This window comes from Rhinatrema bivittatum, chromosome 3, assembly GCF_901001135.1.
Source record: "Rhinatrema bivittatum chromosome 3, aRhiBiv1.1, whole genome shotgun sequence".
Lineage (NCBI taxonomy): Eukaryota > Metazoa > Chordata > Amphibia > Gymnophiona > Rhinatrematidae > Rhinatrema > Rhinatrema bivittatum.
In genome coordinates this window covers 196,107,642-196,130,275 of record NC_042617.1, presented here as the reverse complement: position 1 = coordinate 196,130,275, position 22,634 = coordinate 196,107,642, and the positions used below count along the sequence as shown (strand labels likewise).

Below are 22,634 nucleotides of genomic sequence, written 5' to 3'. Positions count from 1 at the left end.
CAGTGAATGGTGTGTGGGTGAGGGGGGGAGGATGGTGAAGGGTGAGACAGTGCCCTCCCTGCATTACTAGTGAAAGGCTGGCTTCACAGATGGGGGGAGCTGCCTGACCCTCACTCCTCCCCTCCCCCATGTCCCAGCCAGTGAATGGTGTGTGGGTGAGGGGGGGAGGATGGTGAAGGGTAAGACAGCTCCCTCCCTGCATTACTAGTGAGAGGCTGGCTTCACAGATGGGGGGAGCTGCCTGACCCTAACTCCTCCACTCCCTCATGTCCCAGCCAGTGAATGGTGTGTGGGTGAGGGGGGGGGGGAGGATGGTGAAGGGTGAGACAGCTCCCTCCCTGCATTACTAGTAGTGATACTGAGAGGCTGGCTTCACAGATGGGGGGGGGGGATCTGCCTAGCCCCTCCCTGCATTAGTGTGTGAGCTTCTGAACAAACAGCTGTCCTATAGCACATACTTTTTTTCATCTTCTTTTTTATTTTCTCATGGTAGGATGGACCGTGAAAGGGAGTCTGGCGAGGACAGGGAGAGGGAGTCTGACTCCTCCCCACCGTCCTCCTCCAAGGTGGCAGCTGCCAAAAAAGACAGATCCAGGAATCCCCGCTTTATCCGGGCTGACGTGGACATCCTGGCTCGGCTCATCCTCCTGGATGAGAGGAACCTCTACACCCCCCCAGGCAGCAGGCCTAACCTGGAAAGGGAGACTGCTGCCTGGGCCTCTCTCCAGGAGGAGTTTTACCGGTGGGCCTCCTACCCTCGTGAGGTTGAAGACCTCAAGGAGAAAGGTGAGAAATAATAATGTTGGTCATATTATTTAATTATAATTATGTATATTATTTTGTTATTGAAAATTGAATAGAGTATGATAGCAATACTAGCTACAGTAGCTAGTAGCATAGAGTGAGTTATATAATTATAAAGTAATAACTACTAAAAGTAATAACAGTTATAATTTTAAGTAATTATATTTTAAAAGAACAGAAATACTAGTAGCTAGCTAGCTACTAGTGTACCACCCTTACCCTATACTATACTATTATTAATACTTAATAACTAGACTACAAAGGAAATAAAATTATCTGTGGTATATTATTGATATTTATATTTATCGTTTTGAAATGGTGGTATTTGGGATTTTGAATGCCACATTGAAATATAAATTAAATAGTATGTTGTTATTACTAACTTTTCTATGTTGCATAAAAAATAATCTAGTAGATCAAGGCAAAACATGGGCATGTTGTAATAATTAATCAATGTTATTCTTTTTCCTGTATATTCCTCTAATTCTCAGGTCGCCATTTGTGACTGCACGAGGGTAGGTGGCTCGAGGAGATCCGCAGAACCTTGACCTGTCCCTTGCCTGGTAGGTTGTTTTCAGAATACTACACAAGAACACATTACACAAATATTATTCAATTAATTGTAATGGAATTTGTGTTTAATTATGTTTGTTTACTATAACAGTGAATGAATCCTTGTGTCTGATCTCATTCTTGTTTTTAAAATTTTAACTGTTGTTCTCTGAATTTTGATCTGTCTTGTACAGAACCACACCCAGGCAGGGATGAGGAGGGGCTTCCTGGGCCTAGCAGGAGGCAGAGCTGCCACCAGAGGAGGACGGAGGTACCAGCGAGGGCTAATGGTCTAGGTAATAATATATCTTGGCCAGTACAGTAGTATATTATCTGAGGCTGAAAAACAAAATCATTTTTTTTATATCAGTCAGTTATAGTGGCTGGGGAATGTGGGGATGTGTGTATTTATTTACTTATTTGTATATATTAAATGACACTGAGTGGCTATGAGAGTAAACTAAGGAATGGAAGGAGAAAGAAAAGAAGAGATTTGTTTGTAGTGTACCTCCTACCATCATATTCTGTCTAACCTGAGAGTGACTCCATTATTTCTCCTTCCAATCCTTCAAATTATGTATTATCTCTAATCTATGTAGATTGATTTGATATCCCTCCACTCTCCCCCTCCCTCCTTCTCCCTTGCGATGGACTCCTCATTTTTCTATAACCCTCAAGGTTAATAAACTAAGTAAGGGGTAGATTATTTTATAAACTTGCTCGCACGCATCCAGTATTTGCTTATTTATTTGCCATATATGACTATGTATGTAATGTATTGTTCTGTGTCTCATGTTGAATTTTTTTTTTTACATTTCTTTACAGGACAAAAGGAACATCTGGCAGCAGCAGCCAAGCACCAGCACCAGCACCAGTACTGCCGTACTTCCTCTAGGATCTCCTCCTAGCTGTAAATGCTGTGCACAGTTTTCAAAGCTGGAGGAGATCCTGCAGGAAGTACAGCAGTTCAAGGCGAAATATGATGCCGACTTCATGATGTTGCAGCAGAAGGTCACAGAAGTGCAGGAGAGTGTCAGCAATGTGGAGAGGCAGTTGTCAGCCCTGGAGGAGGCCCCTCAGGAGCAGAAGGAGATGGCTTCTCCTCCTCACGAGATGCCTCTTGAGGAGGAGATGCCAGTTCCCTCTGCTCCAGAGCAGGCTCCTCCGGGGTCGGCACCCTCCTCGCCACATGAGTCTGACCCTGCTGCAACATCATGAAGTCAAGGCATCATATTTCGCCTTGGCCTGGGCTCCTCCACTCATTTTTTTTTTTTATAGAAAATAAAAAAATATATATATTTTTAATTTTAGTTAAATTTGTTAAAATAAATTATATACTTTATTGAAAATGTTTGTTTGTTCTTTTATACATATTATTTCTGAGTTATTTATTTATTTATTTACTATTTTTCTATACCGGCTTTCAAGACAGGAGTCACATCAAACCGGTTTACATTTAACAGGGTGTGCAATATACAGAGAACTCAAGCAACTATAACTGGTGCATGATTAAAGGAATTGCAGTTACAATAAAACAGGGAAGTACACAACTGGGAGCAGAAGAAGAAGAAGAAAAGAAAGATTAACTGACAGCAAATTATTTACAGCGATTATTTACAGAGATGCAAAATTAATTCCAATGTGGTAGAAATGAAATCGTGAATAAGGTTGATGACAGAGTGTTGGTGTTGGTGAATGGTTACTATTTAAACCCATTGATAACAATGTGTTTGTGATGACGGTAGCAGGGATCAGTATGTCTGGATTGGCTTTTTTAAAAAGCCAGGTTTTCAGCCTTTTCCTGAAAGTCAGTAGGCACGGTTCCTGACGCAGTTCAGCTGGGATAGAGTTCCATAAAAGTGGTCCTGCTGTTGAGAGTGCTCTGTCTTTGAGGGATTTGTGTTGAAAGGTTTTTGCGTGTGGAACATGTAGTGATTCTTTATAACACTCCCTAATGGGTCTGGCGGAGGTGTGTTTTTTGAAAGGAATTTGTAAGTTTAGCGGGGCGTGTTGATGGATGACTTTGTAAATGGTGGTGATGGACTTGTACATAATTCTGTAGTGGATAGGTAACCAATGAAGTGGTTCTGTAGTGGATAGGTAACCAATTTAACTAATAATAATTAATTATTCCAAAATTAAATAGTATGGCACTACTAAAGTACAGAGAGCAGACATGTACGGATGTACGTCTATTATAATCCAACAAATTTCAGTGTTTTTGTACTAGTAACTAAGTATGGCACTCAGTCAGTCATACACTTCCATAAAACATTCAGTCTGGTTGAATTAGCACAAGTTGTATACTTGTGAGCAATAGCGCCAACGTCAAGGCTTCAACCATGGCTACTGACCATTCACGCATCTTTCAACCTGGCCAATGCAATATTGTGCAGTGTGCAGCACTCAAGCTACTGCAATGACTTGACTCACACGTCGATGCCAAAAATTGCTGCATGACCAAGACAGCCATTTGAAGCAGAAAATGTAATGCTTGTGATACTAAAGTAGGAGTAAGAAGCAGTGGCGTAGCCAGAATTGATTTTTTGGGTGGGCACAAGGTTAACATGGGTGGGCTGTAGGCATGCAGGTCTACTAGTTGTTTTTTTACTGATAAATAATGCCAAATTATGCAGCATAGCATTCACATCTACGCCTAAGTATGAGGTTTACTTAATGATACAAACATAATTCACGGTGATTTGTGGTACTTTAGCCTTCTTATTATTACGATTTTATACACGGCTCCTACCTGTCCATAAATTTTGAGAGAGCGGTTGTGTTGCTTATATTTAAATTGCTAACATCTCAAAATATAGATATATATATTTTTACCTTTGTTGTCTGATCTTTGTATTTTTCTAATCAGTTGGTCCTGGTCTCTTTTTCCCATTTTTTCCCTTATAGCTCATTTCCTAATTCCTTTTCAGTGTCTTTCTTCTATTACTGTCTTCTTCCCTTCCACACACACACACACACACATACACGCTTTCTCTCACAGACTCCCTCTCACACACTCAAGCTGTCACTCTCATATGCTCTCCCCCCCCCCCCCCCCCACAAGCTCACATTCAAGTTCTCACTTTCTCACCCCTCCCCAGGCTTATATTCTTATGCACACACAGACGCACATCCAGGCACCCATTCTCACCCACACACATAAACCCAGACTCCCATTCTCACCCACAAACCCATGCTCCCAGTCTCACCCACACATATTCAAGCTCCCATTCTCATCCATACATATACACATTTAAGGTACTATTCTCACCCACACATACACACATTCAAGCACCCATTCTTATCCACATATTCAAGCTTCCATTCTCACCCACCCACACAAACCCAGGCTCTCATTCTCACCCATATATACACACATTCAAGCTCCCATTCTCACCCACCCACAAACCCAGGCTCCCATTCTCAACCACACATACACACATTCGAGCTCCCATTCACCCACATATTCAAGCTTCCATTCTCACCCACATACACACCCAGGCTCCAGTTTTCACCCACACACACTCCCATTCTCATCCACACATACACATTCAAGCACGTGCACAGCTTCCGCTTTCTCCCCCAGAGCAGGAAGATCAGCTGCCTCTCCTGCTGCCACCGGCCTCCTGCTATCTTCGGGTGTCGGGCCGTACTGCCCGCCGAACTTCCTGTCGGGGGGGGGAGCGGAAGCGCAGCGCACAACGTCCGCTTCCTCCCTCCCCCCCCCCCCAAGCAGGAAGATCGGCGGACCATACGGCCCGACGCCCGAAGAAGATAGCAGGAGGCCGGTGGCAGCAGGAGAGGCAGCTGATCTTCCTGCTCTGGGGGAGAAAGCGGAAGCTGTGCGCAGCGCTTCCGCTCCCCCAAACAGGAAGTTCGGCGGGCCGTTTGACCCGAAGATAGCAGGAGAACGGGTGGCAGCAGGAGAGGCAGCTGATCTTCCTGCATTGGGGGGGAGGAAGCGGAAGCTGCGTGCGGCGCTTCCACTCCCCCCCCCCCGAACAGGAAGACCGGTTGGCCATACGGCCGCAGCAGCGCTTCCCCACGTGTGCCGTGATGGCGCGCGAGGCGTGGGTTCTCTTGTTCGCTGTCGCGGGGATGGGATCCCGCGACAGCCTTGCAGTTCCGGTGCTAGTTGGGTGGGCCTGGGTCTAAGTTGGGTGGGCACCTGCCCACCCAGGCCCACCCGTGGCTACGCCACTGGTAAGAAGAAAGCAGAATCATGAAAAAAAAAATCCTTCAGAAATGTACAACTGCTGGGTGCTCAGTTTTCTCTTTTTATTAGGATTTCTTAAGGTCTTTTGTTTGTTCCACATGATTCTGATTTCTTAGTACTAGTAGTAGTTAGTTAGTTACTATAATCTGATAGTACTTTACTATTACTTAGTATTGCTATGAACAACAATACTGGGACTGGCAGAATTACAGGCATTAAAATACATTCTCTGCTTTAAATTGGTTCCTAGGACATATGGAAAATTTTGGTATCAAAGTGTATCTATTCTATTCTGCAATCTCTGCATACATTACCAGTACACAGCTACACACACATTCAAGGGTGTTTGTATATATTTTTTTAATCAATGTATTGTTACAGTAGTGGGATATAACAGTAACAGGTATAGCTAGCTACTACTAGTAGTAGCTATTAATAATAATATCAAATTAGTAGCCAGCCACTAGCTACTTAGCTAGCAACCTCTCTGTGCACTGTAAGTGCAATTTAATATTGCATTGGCCTGAAATTCTTTCATACTTCATTCACACAATCATGCCATTGGAGATGGACGCTGAGGCAGAGGAACCCAGCGAGGACTTACCTGCCTCAGAGGTGGACACTGGGGGGAAAGGAGCCTGGGAGTGAGAAGCCTGTGTCGGGGATGCAGCAGGATGGAGTGTTCATGTCTTGTGACTCCTGGACTGGCTTCTCCTGGGGGCCACAAGAGGCAGCAGTGGCAGTGTAGTGGAGGCGGCACTGCCGGGTGCCCCAGTGAGTGATGCAGGGAGAACAGCTGCATAGAGCCAAGCCTCTCTTCCAGCCCTTGACCTTGGATCTCGGGCCTTGACAAGAGGCTCACTCCTCCCAGTCATAGGGAAAGTCCGGATAGCCAAGCAGTAGAAAGTTCGTTTTGATGAAAACCAATTGATCTACTAAGTCTGGAGACAAATGTGCATGGTGTGGACTCACTATGTTCCCTGTCATTGAAAATACTCTTTCACTTTGCACACTGGTTGGCGGGAAGGAAAGAAAGTGCGGTACTAGTATTGCAAGATCAGGCCACATTGAAGCTTTCTGTGCCCAATATCTCAAGGGATCTGAGTCCATGCTCTGAATTGGCTCAGACAGAAAACTCTTAACATGCACTTCTGAAACATTCTCCTGCAGGTTGGACTCAGTAGTCACTCTTCTGCCAACAGCTGATGCGATTGCTTGTGACATGGCAGCCAGTTCATTAAACTTGGAATGACTAATAATTTGATGTCAAAATAAGCTATGATCCCAAATAATTCACAAAATTAATAGTGTAAGTACACAACAGTGATTGAAGGCAGACCTCATACCAGGGCATACATATTCACTGCTGCTTAGCAACTAGTATACCGGCAGTATAATCATAGGTCTCATGTTAAATTTTACTTTTTTGATTTTTTGCTTTTTAGTACCTACGGTATCATAGAAACATAGAAATGACGGCAGAAGAAGACCAAATGGCCCATCCAGTCTGCCCAGCAAGCTTCACACATTTTTTCTCTCATACTTATCTTTTTCTCTTAGCTCTTGGTTCTATTTCCCTTCCACCCCCACCTTTAATGTAGAGAGCAGTGATGGAGCTGCATCAAAGTGAAATATCTAGCTTGATTAGTTAGGGGTAGTAGCCGCCGCAATAAGCAAGCTACACCCATGCTTATTTGTTTTACCCAGACTGTGTTATACAGCCCTTATTGGTTGTTTTTCTTCTCCCCTGCCGTTGAAGCAGGGAGCTATGCTGGATATGCGTGAAGTATCAGTCTTCTCCCATGCTGTTGAAGCAGAGAGCCATGCTGGATGTGCATCGAAAGTGAAGTATCAGGCACATTTGGTTTGGGGTAGTAACCGCCGTAACAAGCCAGCTACTCCCCGCTTTGTGAGTGCGAACCCTCTTTTCTTCTCCCCTGCCATTGAAGCAGAGAGCTCTGCTGGATGTGTGAAGTATCAGTTTTTCTTCTCCCCTGCCGTTGAATCAGAGAACTATGCTGTATATGCATTGAAAGTGAAGTATCAGGCTTATTTGATTTGGGGTAGTAACCGCCGTAACAAGCCAGCTACTCCCCTCTTTGTGAGTGTGAATCCTTTTTTCCACATTTCCTCTTGCTGTTGAAGCTTAGAGCGATGTTGGAGTCACAGTAAGCATGTGTATGTTTATTTAATAAGGGTATTGACTCCAGGCAGTAGCCATCATTCTGGCGAGTCACCCACTCTTCATTGGCAGCCTCTTGATTTTATGGATCCACAGTGTTTATCCCACGCCCCTTTGAAGTCCTTCACAGTTCTGGTCTTCACCACATCCTCCGGAAGGGCATTCCAGGCATCCACCACCCTCTCCGTGAAGAAATACTTCCTGACATTGGTTCTGAATCTAATGATTGCGGTATCTAATGATTGCGGTATCTAATAATGCGGTATCGTTATATATGCAATGACTACTTCTGATAATTTGTTACTAATCAACTTTTTGAATTCATGGATACTATTAGCCCTTGATGAAGGCTGCTGATGCCAAAACGCGGTCCGGGTCGGGCTTGCCTCTTTACAAGATCTCACGACCATGTCTCTGGCGGTTCTCAAAAAATGTTAAGTGCAACTTTAAAAAAAATTTTCTCACGAATGGACTATGCACTATATCTTCACTTGAGCAAAAAAGCAAAAAATCAAAAAAGTCAAATTTAACGAGACCTATGATTATACTGCCGATATACTAGTTGCTAAGCAGCAGTGAATATGTATGCCCTGGTATGAGGTCTGCCTTCAATCACTATTGTGCACTTACACTATTAATTTTGTGAATTATTTGGGATCATAGCTTATTTTGACTTTGGCTACTCATTGCTATTCCCTGCTTGTTATTATGTGCCAAAGGATACACGATTTCATAATAATTTGATGTGTCATGGAAGGGGTAGGGGAGCAGCTGATCATACTAGTACTTGAGCAGGATAGAGTTGGAGACTGAGAGGATGATCCTAATTCTTTTTCATCATTACCAGTGGCACAGACCCTTTTTGACATTATGTTTTCAACCATTGTAATCAACTTTTTTTTCCAATGTATAAGAGCATTATTCTTGAGAGCAATACTGCCTTTCACACGTGGGTCACACATCGTGGCTAACATATAGCAATCCCTTTGCATGTGAGGTTTCAATCTTTTTTCAACTTGCTCTTTTAAGCATTTAACAAGCAGTAACACTTCCTTAGAGAAATCTGACTGATGCAGAAACTCCTCTAATACCTCCTCCAGATAGTTTATTACAGGGATGACACCACCCAAAGTGTCCGTAGGTGAACTCAATGCATCAGTATATACTTTGAAAGGCTTGAGGACAATGTTTGTCCAGGCCTGACATCCAAGAGGATTTTCCAATCCAATTTCAGTTGCCATTGCCAAATCATGAAGAGGTGTCTGCTGTTCAGACAACCTCTCCAACATAAGATAGGTGGAATTCCATCTGGTAGGCACATGCTGAAGAAGGTTGTGCAAAGGTGCGCCAACTGCTATTTGCCTCTTTCTGAGTTGCTTCCCACTTTTCACACTGCGGTTGAAATGCCCAGCTATTTTGCGACACTTTTCAATCAACTGCTTCAGGAGTTGACTACTACAACTAGTACCACCTTCCTTGCCACTAAGCCCCAAAGCATCCCTCACTATCAGATGCAGGGTATGTGCAAAGCATCGGATGCCCTTGAATCCACCATCAGCCAGAGCCTTAATAATATTGGAACCATTGTCAGTAATGAAATATCCATTTAAGCATTCCATATCACTGCTTCTAAGGAGCCCATTCCATCTTTCCATCATCCCCTGAATTGCGTGAAAGATATTTTCTGAAGTGTGGCTCTTGTCTAGCACTTGAGCATGCAGTAAAGCCCAATGGTATCCTGGCAAAACCTTTTTGGAGCTGCTGGTGCTACTGCTGCCACTGCCAATGCTGCTTACAGGTATTAATGCCTCATCCAGCTGCCACCAATGTGCTGTTAGAGACAAATATGCATGCATTGCATTCATACTAGTCCAAACATCAGTGGTGAGATGGATGCTCCTCCCCTTTGCCCTTGCCATCATAATCTGCATTTCAGCACGACATTTTCTGTATAGGGAAGGAAGCACCTGACGGCTAAACGTACTTCTTGAAGGAAGTTTGTAGTAAGGGGCGAAATAATGGAGCATCCGCTTAAATCCCTCATTTTCTACAATCTGCAGTGGCTGATCATCCAAAGCAATCATTAGAGCAATATGTCGTGTACCCACTTTAGACATTGCCTGCTTCCTGCTCTGTGTCATTGCAGAAGAACACCACCCCATCTGCTCAATGGTAGCTTGCTGCTGCTGCTGGGGATGAGGAGGAGGAGGCTGCTGCTTCTGCAGATGCACACAATCTGTATCTTCTTTAGTATTACTTTCCCTCTGTGGCTGTTTCCCTGTTGCTTTACTTGAAGCCTGGGCAAGCATGGTGGGACCAGCTTCTTCTGCAAGCAACAGTGCTCTATGTTCTCTTTCAAGGTGATATTTCATGTTGCTGTTAGTAAGATGTCCAATAATTCTTCCACGGCTCACCATCTTTTTACAATGGAGACATTGTCCAAATCTCTGGTCAGCCACAACATGATAATGATTCCAAATTTTTGATGTCCTTGTACTGTACCTTACTCTAGGCTGGATACTTGTTGTCATTTTCATACTAGTAGTAGAAATAGTAGTAGTAGTAGTAGAAGTTTTAGTCATGTGTGGATGTTCAAATGGTGTAGGGGACAGGATACCATCAATACTGCTGGCACTGGCAGTAGTTGTTTGTTTTGCAATCTGATTAGTAGCAGTACTAGTCATTCTCATTGGTGTTTTTGCAATCTGACTAACATTGTCATTGCTAGTGTTCTCCTCCTCCTTCTCAGAATGTTTACTAGCCAAGAACTCCTGATCCTCCTCCTCCTCCTCCTCAATATCTGATTCATCACTATCATCCAAGACTTTCTGTAGCACCATTCTTTCATCTAAGATTTTCACCTTTTCCTCAAATTTTGCTCGTTCCTTCCCTTGCAACAAGTTTCCTTGCACTTCTACATCCTCTTTCTTCTCAAAAAAATCACAGTTTTTTCCTAGGGACTGGCAGACAGCTCTTTCCGGTAGCACTGGTACTAGCACTACTTTTTTTTCCAGAGGGTACTGGTAGTGGCATGATGATCCTGTGGTTAAAGAAGGATATAATAAATCTAGTAGATTAAACAAGTTAATAAATTAGTTTGGTATTTATTTTTAAAACTTTATTGAGCTAATAGCATTAGCTATTGCTAATTTGCTATAGGCTACCCCCAGACCACAGGACAAAGAAGGATATAGTGATTATTTATTAATAGTGAGTGACACTGACAATTGATGATTTGATATAGTATATATATAATATTGCAATTGCAGTATTATATTATTTATACCATGCATTGGCCAGAGCATCAAACTGCAGCAGACTGAAACTAGGCTGCAGTAACTCACTCATTACATTAACCTCCTGGCAGTGGCTAGGCTACTGGCTTTTCTGTTAATGCTACATGCAAGCCAAGCATTGAGGTTATAGCAGTTGTGGCACTGCAATCCTATTCCTATTTTTTCCTATCCTTTTCAGGCCTATTCTGTTCTTTGGACTAAAATAACTTCTCCCTCCCACTTCAAGTCTTACCCCCAAATCTCACACACAGGAGCAGAAGCCTCAAGCCAAGCACAAGCATCAAAGGGATGGTTGGTATCCAGGGAAAGTCTGCAACTTCCAGCCTCATATTTCTTTAAGAACTTACATTACATGAATCCCTGAAAAAAGCAAGAGTCCCTGAAGACTTGTCTTCTGCAATAGTGGGAAAAATTACTGAACTGGGACATGCCACCCCCAGGAATGGAAACCGGATGATACACCTGAGAGCATTCAGAGCAGAGACATGAGCTGGAATCAGACTCACAGGACAGGAAGGATACTAACATATATATATATAAAAAAAGAGCCAGCTCCTAGAACATGACAAGATGAAAGTATTTTTAGATATATAGCCCAAGACCACAGAGCAGATACATAATATAGGATATTGGATAGACTATTGGCCAATTATAGGTTTAGTAGTAGAATTGATATACTATACTAGTAGTGGCTCACTGGCTTTAATAGCTAGCCACTAGCCAGTGACACTAGGCTAATAGCCAAGCTAGCTATAATAAATCTAGTAGATTAAACAAATTAATACATCTATATAATATTAATAAATATAATATTATATAATATGATATAATATAAATCTACTAAAACTCTACTGCTGCAATGCACAGAAAGCACCTACCTTGACCTTTATAAGTACTGCTGCTGGAGTCTGGTGCCTAGGCTAGGAATGCTGCGAACGAAGAGCTCACTCAATTAGAAACAGAAAAAAGTAGCACTAGGTAGGCAGTACTAGCTAGCAAGCTCACTGGTAGTGGCTATGGCTACTTTGGCTAGTGGCCACTGGCTACTACTGGTACTGGCTGCTAGCTATATAGGCTACTGTGGCTAATGGCTGGCTAGTATCAGCTAGCTAAGCTAGCTAAGCCAGCTACCCCTTAACAATAAAGACTGTATAATATTAACTATCAATCAACAGCTGCAGCTAATGACTGACTGAATAAAGAGCTGATGTTTTCTCCTCAAACCCACAAAACAAAAGCAACACACAAGCAGAGCACCCCTTATTATATAGCTATTATAGCTAGTAACTAAAAGAAGGAGGGAAAATAAACCTATTAATTTAATTGGCCAATTAAAAAATGATGCATATGAATATTATGCATAAATAATGCAACAACAACCCCCTTTCTAAACTGCAGCACAGGGATTGGCAAATTCAAAACATTTCATCTGCCAGTGCCTGATAACAGAAGAATAAACAAACAAATTCTAGTCACATGACTGATGACATAATCACAATAATCACAGACACGCTACAGTAGGATTAGAACTTTTGTCAAGCAAATAGCTCTATCCCCCATTCCCCATCCCCCCATATAAAACAATCTGTAAAAAACAGCACCTCGTCTGTTGGTAACCTTGGTAACGAATAAATAACAAGAAGACAACCAATAGGAATACATATTCATCCCTAAATAGACAAAAAAGTGTCAATTTAGTATCAATTTATATTACCACGCACTAACATATATCAATGCGCACTGTCATACACGTAGTGCGCACTGATACAGAGTTACTGCGCAGTATGGTGTGGCGGCATTTACTGCACCCTAAGTCCAGGGACTGTGCACTAACGGATATTCCATGCGCACTAACATCCGTTAGTGCGCAGTAATTCAAAAACTGACTTTAACCTGAAAATTCGTGGAATTTTGATTCTTTTTTTGTGATTGCTGAACAATGACGAATGCACATATCTATAATCTATGTATGCACTAAAACTACGCTTGTAATTCTGGGGCACAAATATGAGGTATCTGATGAACTGTGTGGCTCCCACCACTCAATTTCATAAATAAAATACTAGCAGAAATCTTCAAGGGCCCACTTACACATGAATCTGTTGTCTCTCACCGCCTTTTGAAAGTCGGGCTCAAAAATAAAATAAAAGGGCCTGATTTTCAAAAGCATTTGCACACTTAACATTGTTTTTTTACATATGTAAATGCACTTTACCCGTGTAAGTGGGCTTTTGAAAATTGCTACAATATATGCCATTGAATTGTCCATAGGATTTGCCTGTGTAAGTGTACATTATGTGGGTAAATGGCTTTTGAAAATTACTATGATAGGATATTGCATTTATGTGCTTAACTCCTTTGAAAATTCACCTATACATACATACATACATACATACATACATATATATATATATATATATATATATATATATGTGTGTGTGTGTGTGTGTGTGTGTATGTGTGTTTTACTGTCTGGGTGCTTTTAGTACAACAATTTTGAAGCATGCATGCCATGTGCAGCATATTTGTAAGGCATGGGCCTATACCACATTAAGAGCATTTTTCCTGTATTTCAAATGAAAAAAGTTGCCAGCTGATATGCTGTGGCTTTTTCCTTGATCTTGAGTCACTTGAAGTTTGCCCAGAAAATGTGGAGGAAGGTGGTATTGATCATAAACTCAGCTAGATGTATGCAGAGTTGTATGAGATATGGTGAGCCGGACTGCTTTAACTACTTATGAGGTCCTCGGCAAACTTGGTGTTTTTCCCAGATTCATCCCACCCCCATGTAAGGAATAGAGAAACATTATACTGTTACACAATTTATTTTAAAGCAATGCTTCACATGCATGAATGATTACTTACAAAAGATTATTAATGCATAACTTGCTGCATTTTGTGATTTTTCTGCTGTCAAACTGAGCACTTCCAGTCTATGCAAGACATGAAATACAGGGTGGACATATCCCTCAAACCTTATGTCCCCACTTTCTCCTCAGTTCAGTTCCCACTATGCACATCCAATAACGGGTGCAAAGCAGAACCAGGATATTTCTCCTTACAACTCACCATCCATTCAAATTATGCTTTCACCTCCACTGCTAGACACTAAGGGCCCGATTTTAAAAGCCTGGCGCATGCAAATCTCGGGAGGTACGTGCGTGGCTGGGCCGTCCATGTGCTGAGCACATTTTAAAAACGACAGAAGTGCTGAGCTTTGTCAAAGAGGCGGGCTGGAGGTGGGGTCTGGGGAGAGCAGAGGTGGGACGGGGAGGGAGCTGACTGGGACAGTGTCCATTAGGCCTTGTCCCAGGAAAGCATGCGCTGGCAGCTGGCTGGCACATGGAACTTACTACTGCTCCGAAGGAGCAGGTAAGTTCTGTAACAAAAAAGAATGAGGGTAGTTAGGTAGGGATTAGGGGTCAGGGAGGAGAGGGGAAAAGGGAGGAAGGTCAGGTAGGTGGTGTTATGGTTTCAAGGTGTTGGAGTGGATTCTTGGGTAATGCAGAGATGGCCACTCCCATGGGGAGGAGCCCCATGAGGAACCGCAGTACTAGGCTAGACTCTATACACGTAGACACAGAGAATTCGTGTTTATTATACAGTTTGGTGGTACTGCCCAGGGGTGGCAGCAATGAGGTAACCCAGTAGAGTAGTCCATGGGTCCTCGGCAGAGGAGAACCGTCCCACACTCCAATGATGGTAGGCTGTGCTGGGTAGAAGAGAGAGTCCCGGGTGTAGACTCGCAGCAATGAAGCTGGAGGTGAGACGAGCTGACAAGGTTAGTTTACTCACTGAATAGATAGCTGTACTAGTTGAAGATCCTGGCAGGCAGAAGTAGTTGGTTTGCAGGCACCAAGGCAGGGAGAGCAGGCCCTCGAGGAGCGAATACCCGGTATCCCAGATAGGCACCTGAAAGAAAGCATAGGGCCCCCAAGGAGCAGGTACCCAATTTAGAGAGGAAAGACCCTGGAGGGTAGAGAGAACTTCCAGCGGCAGAGTAGCTTAGACTGGAGGCATTCCAATCCTTGCTAACTCAGGCCTGGATTTATCAAAATGCAATAAGTATCACATGTGATAGCAAAAGAGGTGTGGTTTATGCTAATAGACAGTTTTTTGCAATAATTACCTATGCAAGGAGCTAAGTTAGCACAAATTGTGATAAGTAGCAGACCTATATACAATCACTGGGAGGGAGGGGGAGGGAGACTAACCATAATGGCTTCTCCCTAGATAGGTATTTGTATCCCTATGGGAGGCCCACCTAGTAACTCGAGGTGAGGTTTAGGTATTAGTGTAGGGGGTTAGGGGCCACTTTGACATTCAATGTGAGACGTATGAACAGAACAGTGGTCTCTTGTGAAGATTTGATGACCTATGGAGAGAGGAAACTCACCCAAAGATGAGATTTGTGCAATGTTCTCTCCACCTAGCTTGATGTTACCCAGGTAAAGTGTCCATCAAGCTAGGTGGAGAGAACCTTGCACAAATCTCATCTTGGAGTGAGTTTCCTCTCTCTGTTGGTCATCAAATCTTCACAAGAGACCACTATTCTGTTCGTATGCTCACATTGAATGTCAAAGTGGTCCCTAACCCCCTACACTAATACCTAAACCTCACCTCGAGTTACTAGATGGGCCTCTCATAGGGATACAAATACCTATGTAGGGAGAAGACATTATGGCTAGTCTCAGTCTCTCTCTCAAGCTATCACACTACTGAAAAAGGTATAGTTAAGTCTGTACAATAGCACTTCACAGGCTGGCAAACCCAGCCCACCCCTCCTCTTTTTCAGATTTGCATCGCACCATATGATATGGTGCTATCGCATGAGATAGGCCCTTAACGCCTTAGCGCATTTTGATAAATGACCCCCTTCAGTTTGTTAGCAAACGAAGGGCAGGCTAAATACCTGGATGGCTTGACAACACTCTGAGGGGCCGCCCCCGAGGTTCCCACCATGACGTGGGTGGCGTGCGCACGCACACCCTAGGAGGCCCTCAGGAGAAACATGGCAAATGCCGTAGCCATTCCAGGGATGTCAGAGAGAGAGCGGCACGATGACGCAGCAGCAGCCATCTTCCCAAGGTTTGTGGGGAGAGAAGGAAGAAAGGTGAGGCACAGAGGTCGAAGCAGTCTGAGACCGATGGACGCAACAGGTGGTTAGGGAAGTTCCCTCCCGGTCTGCTCCTTTATTTATGTCCACACATGCACTGGATTTTATAACATGTGCGCAGGCACTCTGTCATATACATAGTCACACAAGAAGGCAGTCATTCTCGCACACACACACACACACACACACACACACACACACACACACACACCCAAGCAGGTACTCTCTCTCTCTCTCACACACACACACACACACATGCATATGTACAGGAACTCTCTCACGTACCCTAACATACTGGCACTCTCTCACTCACACACAGGCAGACTCTTACACATACATTCTGGATCTCTCCCTCTTCTGTGGCCGCTGGCTGCAGGGGAAATGCCAGTAGCCTGGCAATGCCTCTTCTGCCGCAGGTCTTCCTATTGCTAGCAGGAAGTGGAAACCCTACCAGCACGTCCTCCTGCGACATCGTGGGTTTTCCTGCCAGCTACCTATGGGCACCTTGTTATGCTGGGCCCAGGGCAACTGTCCCTTTTGCTCCTAGGTAAAACTGGCTCTGATGGTGGGGCCCAGGGAAGAAACTAAGGAATGGAGCCCAGCCAGTGCTAGGTAAACTGAAGCTCAGTGTTTCAGTGACACTGTCCAGCTTTACTAAAAGGACCGCTGGTGGTGCTTGGGCCCCAGGCAGTTGCCCTGCTTGCCCTTCCCTAAAACTGGCCGTGGGCATGTGCCAGCTGTTGTGTGAGGGGTGAATGGAGAGTTTCTGTGGTCTGAGGCGGCATCGCTCACACACACACACACACACACACACACACACACACACACACACACACACACAGAGCTTTCAGAGTTTAACATACCAACCTGATATCTGATCTAATAAACAGTTTAAAAAGGTCACTGCTCAGCAGTGTGAAGTGCTGTGAGTGATTAAATAAAAAGAGGACTTTGAACTGATTATGCTATGTAGGCTATTCTGATCTAACTGCTGGTAATTAAAGACATGCATAGCTCCACCATCAGACATTGATTGTGATGGACTGAGCTTTATTTCAGTGGAAGCAGACAATTGCATTCCAGGCTCAGTGCCACCAATGTGTTTTGTTGTGAAGCCCCTGGATCACACACAAACAGCTCCATTGTGAGTGGGCTCAGTGTACAATACTCCATGGTCCCCTTGCCAGGAGCAGAGGGGATTGGCTTGCTGACCAAGAGGAACACTTTCAGCAAGTCACTTGGAACTCTCTGCGGTGGCAGAGCAATCGAAAAGGAGCTGGTTTGAATTTCATTTAATGGCAAGTTAGCAACTTTTAGGTCAAGGGTGCCAATTGGAATAATGCAAACCATTTCACATGCAGCAAAAACAGGACTGCAGAACAAATGAGAAATGCAGCTTGCTGTTACAATAAGGTTGGACAAGCCCGGTCATGCTCAAAGAGAAATAAGGCAAAGAATCTGTTCCGTATAGGTGACTGCCGTGATCTTCCCAGGAACTAGTGTGAGCGTGGCCTGAATGATCTGCCACCCCTTCAACTCCTGACGGTTTGCAGCTTCCAGCTGATTTGACGGTAACACTGAGGGTGGCAGAACAGCCTCAACAGGGCTACGGTCAACTTATCTATTTATTTATTTATTTAACTTCTGCTGGGACATTGTTGTTCACTTCCAAACATTTCAACACATACGAGGGCAGAATCAACCAAAGTAAAGAAACTTGCTAGTACATATTCAAAAGGCTCCAAAGGTTAGCAGCTTAAACCCTTTTAAAATTCACCCCAGAATGTTTTATGAAATACCCAGGATTATTTAAGAAATCCAAACTGCTCTATATGGTGATCATTTTCAAAGGGCCTGCTGCATGTAAAACAATGTTATATGCACAGAAGTAACCTTTTTATAAAATTGCCTATCCAATATGTGGGTAAACTTATGCACCTAGGTCATGTTCGTTCATAAATTCAACCAGACTGAGCAAAGGAATCCCTGAGGATGGAGTTGGAGTGAGGTTTGAATTTATTTGGATACCTTGTAAAATTTGACCGTATGTATATAAATGTTCATGCACATTTTGTGTGCACCAAATAGCTTATGTAACCTTTTAGGATTAATTTGGTGGCCTAGATTTCAGTACAGACTTATGTACATAAATCCACTTGGAAAATTGGTGTACCTTGTGTGCATATTTACAACATAAGTTAACATGTATGTGAGATGTTTGAACATTACTTCATAATATCTCTGAGTTCACCTATCCCTAATTCCATGCTTTCATATTCTGAGTATCTATAAACAATTAGATAAAGAATCTACTATTTATAAGCAGTGTGTGAGAGCCAATGATTTGGGTTCTTAAGAGAAGGATTTAGGAGAACAGAGTGTAAGTTCTGATGCAAAAACAGTGTCAACGCCATTCAATTGAAGTGCCACTGTGTTGTTAATATGGGAACATCTTCATTATTCATGTCACCACTGTCTCATACTGAACCGTCCTACTAGCCTAATAATAGTGATGCCTCAGAGGAGATTAAAGTTCAGTCCCCAGGTATGAACTCATGCTCATCAGACTTACAGAGTCCACAGACCCCAGAGAAAAAGGGTGCCTGGCAGTTTCTCTACAGGGACATCTACTGGCTTACAAGCCAGTGGATGTTACTGTTCTGCAGGGGGCCATGATCTAGGCCTAACGGGTGCTCTTGCCCTGGTCAGGCAAGAGGAGGGGAAAAGAGTGGATTAAATTAGAGGGTGAAGGACCTGTGACCGAAGGCTCATGGTGCCCGAGAGGGCTGTCAGAGCTGGATGCCCATATTGAGAAGGAGGAAAGTGCTGGGCAATAAACAGAATGTATGAAATTTATTTTGGGCTGTAGGACTTCAGTTGTTTAGAAGCGAACGTTTGCTTCCTACCAGTACTTCTACTACTTTAAATTATTAATTTCTCTGCTTCCTGACTATTCCTCCCCCTCCCCCCTCTCTCTCTTGCTCTCATTCCTATGTCTTTTCATTTGAAATAGTATTTAGCACTTATATTTAGATGTTTTAAAGAATTTAAAGGCATTCCATTTCTATTATGAGCACTCTCTCCCCACATTGTCTCAAATCTCTTCCCCTTAGGTCATTTCTCAGCTATTTATGCTGTATTAATACTTTAGATCAGGGGTCAGGAACCTTTTTGGCTGAGAGAGCCATAAACGCCACATATTTTAAAATGTAATTCCATGAGAGCCATACAATATGTTTAAAACTAAATACAAGTAAATGTGTGCATTTTATGTAAGATCACACTTTTAAAGTACAATAAGTCTCTGAAAATATTACACCAGGCCTTAAGACACCAATACATCTCCTATTAGGAAAACGGACCAAGTCAGGCTGCTATAGAGTCCTACACAGAAAATACACGCCAGCAGAATCACCTGAATCACGTGCTGACCCTCACCTAACATAGAATAAAGAGACCAAAACGCATAACTAAAGAATGCAGAAAAAACTGAATTGGAAACTGCAACAAGCCAGAGTCTCTGTATGCAGTGTAACAAAGGAAAAAAGAAACATCACCCATCCTTATAAAAAAAATCAAGAAATATAAAATCACCAGCAGTAAAACTGTACTAACAAAAAGAACATATTTCGAAACAGCTGATGAGTGAAATATCCAATAATTAAAAACTCATATAAAACATTTCCAGATACCAACAAAATATTTCAAAATAGCAGACACAAAGACCCAGTAATGAAAAATAATAAGGATACAAAAATTTTTTTGCTCTGCATACCTGGGAACATTTGATATCCAGTTGTCCTGAGATTGTTCTGAATTAGCAGGAGGAGGGGTGGTTTGCTTGGAACTTTCTCCTCTCGCAGTTACATACCAGCGCTCTCTCTCACACTGGCTCTCAATGACACACCTATACACACATGCTCTCAGTACTCACATATACACATGTTTTTTCTCTCTCACTTATATAGGCTCTTAATTACACATTTACACACATGCTGTCTATCTTTTCACGCTTACACACACACACAGGCTTTCAATCACATAAATACATGCTGTCTTTTTCTCTCACACACAGACTCTCATTCACATGCTTACAAACATGTCCTCTCTTTCTCTCATTTACACACAGGCTCTCAATCACATACTCACATGCTCCCTCACCTAAATCAGCTCTCAATCACACACAGACACACATGATCTCTCTCTTACTTATACACACAGGCTCTTAATCATACATACACATGATTTCTCTCACACACAAAGGATCTCAATCATACACACATACTCTTTCACACAAACAGGTTTTCAATCACAAATTTACACATACAGGTTCCCAATGGTAAACTTACATTCATGCTCTCTCTCTCACAGGCAGGCTCTCAATCACAGACATACTCTCTTTCACATATACAGGCTCTCAATCACAGACATACATGCAATCTCTCACTCACACACAGGATCTCAAACACAAATGCTTGCTCGCTCATTCACTCTCTCTCTCCCCCACCCCCACCCCGGGAACTCGCAGCAGCAGCAGCAGCCTCTTCCCAACGCTAACCTCCTTCATTTTCAGCCCTCGCGGAGGCGGAGTCCCATCGGCCGCGGTTGAAGCTCTTCATTTTCCTCCGAGCCGTACTGCAGTCTTCTTTTCGTCGGACACTAGAGTGGCCTCTTCTTGCCGCACACGCACCCGATGCTCTCCACTTCCTCTTCTGGGCCGCAAGGGGGGGGGCGGGAAGAAGAGACCACACTAGCGTGGTCTCTTCTTCCCGCGCACGCACCCGATGCTCACCACTTCCTCTTCCAGGCCGCGGGAGGGGGGGGGAGCGGGAAGAAGAGAGCACGCCGGTGCCGCTGACTCCAGCTGTCCTTTCGCATTCCGCCCGGGCTGACAGCATTTTAAGCCCGGGCGGAGGAGGACCGGGGAGCAGCTGGGTCAGCGGGGGACTGGAAAGTGTGGCGACACTTGTCTGCGAGCCAGATGCAGCCCTCAAAAGAGCCATATCTGGCTCGCGAGCCATGGGTTCCCGTCCCCTGGCCTAGAGTCTGGCAGTTAGGAGTTAATGCCAAAAAATGTAGAGTAATGCATTGGGCTGCAAAAACCCAAAGGAGCGATACATCATTGGGAATGGAATCTGGAGGTGATCACATCTGATGATCTCAAGGTAGACAAGCAAGTGGTTAAAGCAATAGCAAAAGCCAGAAGGATGCTTGGGTGGAGGGAGAAAAATGGTCAGTATAAAAAAGGAGGCAATGTTGCCCTTGTATAAGTCCTCGGTGAGACTTCATTTGGAATGCTGTGTAGAATTCTGGAGACTGCACCTTCAAGAAGATTTAAACAGTATATAGCCAGTCCAGAGGATAGCTACTAAAAGAGTCAGTAGTCTTCATCATAAAGCAAATGGGGACAGATTTAAATATCTAATCATGGATATTCTAGAGGAAAAGTAGAATATGGGAGATAGGATAGATAGTTCAAATACCTTCAAGCTATTAATGCACAGGAGGCTTCTCTTCCAACAGAAAAGAGACTTTGGAATGAGAGTTCATGGAATGAATATTTTGCATTGGCTTCCGGTGGTGGAAAGAGCTAAATTTAAATTACTTATATTCACATTTTACTGCTTATGAATGAATGATCCTCGGAATTTGACAGCGAAGTTAGTGGCATAATCCCAATCAATCTATTCATTCTTCTCAGATTGCTCAATTATAGTTATCCCATGGGTTCAGTTTTAGATCTAAGTGGGCATTTATATTTATTGCTTCACAAATGTAGAACAGTTTTCCTGTACTGATTCAAAATGAGACTAATTATTTAAAATTTCAGAAGATTGTAAAAACTCATTTGGTTCCTTCTATAGAGAGTTATGTCTAGAGGGTAAGATAAGGGGGAGAGATGGAGCTGGGAGTAGCAGGTGAATTTTAATGGGGATGGAGAAACAGGTACTGTTTTGTATTTTTAAGTATTGTTTTTATGATTGGAATAGATGTTTCTGTTTTATTTTTATGTTTTATTATTTATTAATTTATATTGTGATATGTTGTTTTTATGTAATTATGTACATAATTTACTGTAACCCACTTTTATTGTCTTAACAGATTATGCAGTATACAAGTTGTTTAAATAAATAAATGAGGAGGTAGACTCAGGAGTAATCTAAGAAAGTACTTCTTTACAAAGAGAATGGTGGATGCGTGGAACAGCCTTCCGCTGGAGGTGGTGGAGACATGGGCAGTATCTGAATTCAAGAAATAATGAGATAAGCTCAGGGGTTTTCTGAGGGAGCAGTAGGGATTGTAGACCTGAGCAGTTATATGTCTGGGCAAACAAGATAGGTCTTTTACTGCTGTCATGTTTCTAGGCTTCTAATCCCCACCCCTTTCTGCAATGGCCAAACATGTGCATTGTCCTCAACATGAACTGCTTGTAAATATGTGAAAAAGCCCTATTTTTATTTTTGTACT

The 22,634-nt window shown here is 43.1% G+C and overlaps 1 long non-coding RNA gene across 1 annotated transcript; it reads left to right on the top strand.

Moving 5' to 3' along the window:
• Nucleotides 1-1,322: 1,322 nt before the first annotated feature.
• Nucleotides 1,323-2,239, top strand: LOC115088720. Its single transcript, XR_003855836.1, has 3 exons — nt 1,323-1,367; nt 1,551-1,652; nt 2,182-2,239. It is a non-coding gene; the product is annotated as an uncharacterized LOC115088720 (long non-coding RNA).
• Nucleotides 2,240-22,634: the final 20,395 nt, after the last annotated feature.